Source organism: Ascaphus truei, chromosome 8 (genome assembly GCF_040206685.1).
Source record: "Ascaphus truei isolate aAscTru1 chromosome 8, aAscTru1.hap1, whole genome shotgun sequence".
Classification (NCBI taxonomy): Eukaryota; Metazoa; Chordata; class Amphibia; order Anura; family Ascaphidae; genus Ascaphus; species Ascaphus truei.
The window spans coordinates 44,313,045-44,318,771 of record NC_134490.1 but is presented as its reverse complement, the minus strand read 5'-3'; positions in this window follow the sequence as shown (position 1 = coordinate 44,318,771).

Below are 5,727 nucleotides of genomic sequence, written 5' to 3'. Positions count from 1 at the left end.
TGAAACCTCCAAGTCAAATGTAGTCATGACTTTATCAACAATAAAAATGCAACCATGAAATATACACATGTAGCCGAAGCTTGTTTTTGTATTCAAATGCACTTATTTCTCAAAGTATGGCAAACCACACTGATAATGAGAAGGATAACTCACCCCGTGTTCTCTGTGACACCTGGAATGAGACCACACTGATAATGAGAAGGATAACTCACCCCGTGTTCTCTGTGACACCTGACATCTGGTTTTAAAGTGGGGATACAGTATGGTTTTGGTAGAGTGTTCTTTGTAGTCAAAAATATATTACACAGGATACTTTACTAAGGATATCAGTGATTTACATCTTATAGTAGAAGCCAGGTTTCTCACTTTTCTTCCTGTGTCTATTTTTACATCTTATTTTTCACAATATTGTAGATATATATTTTTGCTATTTTTACGTTAGATATATTTTCTTTTACTCTCAATGTATTTAAAATAAAAACTTTAGGTTTGTATTTAGATCCAATATGCAAATCCATCATTCTTTATTTAAAAGCAAATACAGCTACCAGTCCCTGTGTCTTTTATTTATAATTTGCCAGTCTGGTCTACTATATATTGAAAACCATTGGTTTGAATGTTCTGGAATCCCGTGTCTCAAAACACATACACACACACACAAATAAAGAAACATTAAATACACTGCAATATAAAAAAGGGATTAATAGGTACAGTACGTCTATTTATTTAAGGTCCACATTAGTGGAACATCCCAATGATAAAAGAAGAGGGGGAACAGCTCAGATCCTTTGACCATACTGTATGTTTGCTATTATCACAGTATTTACCAAAGCAAATAGCGTAGCATTCATTTGTTTTTACCAGTAAAATGGTAAATATTATTTGTAAGATTCAGTATTTAAAAATGGATGCAAACTGAGCTAATTTGGGTTTAAATCATAGCAATCCCAGGTTTGTTCAGTAATGCTGTTTTAACTAATGAGTGGGATCAAATAATATTTAGGGTTGAAAGAAAAAGCCCCCAAAATACAAAGGGCTCAAACTTTTATTAACCCTGGTCTGGGTAAACACTACGGTGATTAAGTGGTTAGGGGCCATTAGATTATCTATATCTGGATAATAGTAATTTTGCCCCAATACTGCACTCTATGTATTGGGGTGGTGGGTGTATTCATTGTTCAAAAAAATTGCCACAGGATTGATACAACAAGAAACAAAGACGTCCAGAGCAACATCCAATGTGACAAAAATACACAGTGAAATACCTATATATCTCTTGAAAAAGGGTCATTTAGTTAACCCTTTAGCCAAAGCGTATAAGCCTGTGAGCCACTTCAAGGCATGACCAATTTGCAGGTCCTAACACTAACTGATTGCAATTCTTATTTACCTCTATAATTAGAGGAAGAATGGTCCTAACATTGAACCTGTCACAACCAGCTGCATGAAAAGAAAACCTGCTTACTTGGAAATTGGGGAGGGGCGAGTTTAAACCCTGGGAGGGAGGAGCCACTGACCTCCAAAACAGCTGAGACCAGCTGGACAAAGTTAACAAACACACAGATACCCAGCAAGCTCTCAGAAACCCCCCTAAATTACCACAATATATATATAAATATGTATATAAGGGTCAAAAGGAGTGCTACTGGGCGTGGCTAAATTTATACAACAAGAAACAAAGAAGTCCAGAGGAACATCCAATGTGACAAAAATACACAGTGAAATACCTATACTAGTATATCTCTTGAAAAAGGGTCATTTAGTTAAACCTTTGGCCAAAGCGTATAAGCAGGATTGATACTGCAGCCAGCGGGGACCCCCGAACACCCCCCGAACACCACCCGAGGACCCACGGGGACAACCTGAGGACCCCTGGACACCTGAACACCCGAGGGCCCCCAGACACCCGTGGGGACAACCTGAGGGCACCCAGGCACCCGAAGGGACCACCCGAGGACACCCAAACACCCATAGGGAGCCCTGTGGGGCCCCCGGACACCCACAAGGACCACCTGGAGGCACACAGGCACACAGACACTCATGGGGACCACCTGGGGGCCCCCGCTGGCCTCTAGCATCAATCCTGTGCAGAATTTTTTTTAAATGTTTATACAGTATGTGGGGGCACAGGCGGTGGGTGGGTTGTGTAGTGGTGGCTAGTACATATTGTAATGTTTCTTGGGGGCAGTGGGGGTGAGTGAAGGACCAAGTACCCACTTCACTCACCCTCTCTGCCCTCAATAAACCTGCTATTGTGCGTTAACCCCTTCATTGCCTTTGTGGCACTCCGCTAAGGTAAAGAAGATGCTTTAATTTAATTTTAATTAATAGTGTGCGGGAGCAAGGGATCTCCTGAGCTGAAGCGCTTTGATTTATGCCTCAGTGACCCCCTGCTTCCCGAGTTACAGGCCCTGGTATGGGGCATCAGGTGCCGGTATCGTCAACATTTTAAAATCATCCGCGTCACGTGATGGGGATTGAAATAATGAAGGAGATATCGGCACCCCATATCTGGCCCTGTAACTCGGGAAGCAGGAGTCCCCGAGACTGAAATCAATGCAGTTCATCTCAGGAGACCCCCTGATCCCGCACTCTATTAATAAAAATGACATCCTATCATCAATTGGCTACAGAATTTAAAAATTTAATTGGTATGTGTCTGAGGTGAATCCTATCATCAATTGGATACAGAATTTAAAATGTAATTGGTATGTTTCCTTAAATCAATTTGCAAGAGCACTTCTTAAAATGTAATTAACCATTTGGTATGTATCTGTGAGTTAATTAGGCAGACCCTTAATTGTTATTCAAGTGACTGTGTTTTAGAGTATTTAAGACCAACTATATTAGCTGTGAGCCATATGGCTGTGTGTCCCATCTTAAAGTGCCATATTTAAGTGTTGGGCAGAGTTAACATTGGAGTTGAAATTGGAGGTGAAGATTGAGGAAGATCTGGACTCCACACAACATCTTTGCAACTGTGAGAACTTTACTTTGTAAACGCTGTGATTATTTGTACTCTTTCTATCCTCCAATACCTGGGAAGTCTCTTCTCCTGCTTCTCACTGTGCCCTCCCTATTGCTTTTTCTGTTTACTGTTTCCTCACTCCTTTGTGAATGTCTCTGGTCTCTCCAACTTCCCCACTGCGCCATTATTTATACACCTCTCTCCCAACAACTTCTTTACCCCTCAATAAAAACACCCGCACAAATCCTCTATCCACACCCTTTATCTACTCCTACCTGCTGCTGGGGATCTCCCTGAAGCCTGACATACACACTTGCTCTCATTCATGCCTCACTGCCATCTCCTCCCATGCAAATGGTGTCAACCTTTTCATTTAATACGGACTAACCTTACAACTTGCCCCACAAATCAAGCATCCCAATAGCCTGCACTCATGTCTATTGTCCCACACCCAGTCACTCCTACCACCCATTGTGGCCAAGCACAGCCATCTACAGCACTTATTCCCTCACCTGTTGTCTCTGTAAGTTCCCCTCAAACCTTAGATTGTAAGCTCTTCAGGGCAGGGATTTCCTTTCCTATTGTCTGATTTTGCTGCACTTATTGTATTATTATAATTCTCTGTACTGTATTCTTTGTGAAGCGCTGAGTACGTACACTTTTGGCACTCTATAAATAAAGACATACAATACATTAAAGCAGCTTCATTACCATAGCAGATAGCTGCTACAGTAACAAATTTGATACAACTTTTATTTGGGTTTTAATATTAGTGTATTGTAGCAGGGAATTTCAGGAGCAGAACCTCTTTGATTTGAGGTCTCGGGCCCCCTGCTTCTCGAGATACAGGCCCCTTTATGGGGTGCCAGAATCTCCTATGCATTTAAATAGAATAGAATGAGATTTAGCCTGTTTTAAATATTAAACAGAACCTGTGTTGTGGCAATCAATCTACTGATTAGTGACATTTCCAGAAAGCAGAGTCATACTGTATATAATAAAACCTTAGTGAATAAAAAAATCAAGCGCAAATAACATCACTTAAAACAAATAACATAAAATAATATACTGTCCTTAGAGAGTGCAGCTCCCGACACAGGATTCAGACCAAATCCAATCAACAATCGAAGAAAAAACAGGTGCGCAAATCACATCAGGACATGATAAATCATTGACTACAGAGTGGCACTTTGTTGGTGACATCCAGAGTGGAGGACTACTATATCAGCCCAGTACTGTATATGCTGTGACTGCCGCGGAGCAGATGCTGTTGCTGTGAGAAACAATTGTCTGTCCATATGACCCAGGGTGGTCTGAATGCTCACCACAAAGGCACTTATGAAAGTGGCATACTTTGTGTTTTTAATATTAAAAGCAGTATTATACTATTTTGCTTTTTCCTTTTTTGTATACGGATTTCCCTCCCTTCTCTATGGATCTGGAGTACCTATCTGGAAACTAAAGTTGGTAACTTCTAATAACTACAACGCCTTACTATCACGTCGTATATATATAAATTTTATAGAGCCATCAGCATTGATTTCATTGTTGGGGTTGACAATATTGCACTATTCTGTATTTTACTTCTCTTCCATGTCCTGATGTGATTTGCGCACCTGTTTTTTCTTCGATATAATAAAACCTACATGTATCCTAGATACCGATTATCGTCTGCCTCAGTCAGTTTAATACCTAGCTTTCTACTACCGCTGACACTCTGAATTGGCGTGTCTCTCTTCTCAGTTCCTCCCAGCACCCGGCTTCTTGGTCGAGAAGGATCTAATCACCAGTCACGTTCGGAAGCACGGACGGTGAAAATTGGTGTGGAGCCAGGCAGACGATAAACAGTATCTGGGATACACGGAAGATCATCTTGCAGGTTTTATTATAGACATGAGGAAAATAGAAAGAGCACTGCAATAATTGAGAGAACTGGAGGCAAATGGATCCAAGAATAGGAAGTGAATTTAATGTCGCATCAAGCCAACAAATAGGTAAAAGAGGGAACTCTGACGCGTTTCACTGCTAAGCTGGCGCTTTTTCAAAGTGTTTTATTAGCTCTGCTTTCTGGTAATGTCATTAATCAGCAGATTGATCACAACAACATGGGATCTATTTATTATCTAAAACAGGCTACATCTCTAGTCCTAATTCATGGGTCTGTTCATTTTTATTGACTATTAACAATTAAATCACGCAAATGGGATAACTACAATAAACCGAATATTCTGCCGCTCAACCTTAATATCAGTAGATAGCAATAGTAGGATCACTGAGGTGCATAGGGAAATAAAGTCAGACAGAGTACATATATGTGTCCCCTAGGGGCCACAAAAAGATTCCCATGTATTGTACTCATTCAGTGTATAGTATACTAGATGAGGACTCAGTGGTCTCTAGGTACAATACTAGAGGAAGTGGTCACCAAATGGTAACATAACTCTCAGAGGTACTCACAGGAAAATAATAAAATGTTATTAACACATATACAGACGAGACGATGAGTATTCTAAAGCTTGCCTTAAACTAGCCCGGTTACATGCTGGGTACATGCTGGGTGTAACCTGGCTAGTTTAAGGCAAGTTTAAGGCATTTCTGCATTGACTAATGACCCATCGGATTAACACAGCAGGGGTCCCTGGCAGTCCCATTCAGTTTGAATGCCCTGCCCTCACTGGATAGTACTGTAGTGCCGACGATTATTCTAAAACAAACCTGGAGCAATCTCCAAAAAGACCCAGGTACATCCTGGGTACATG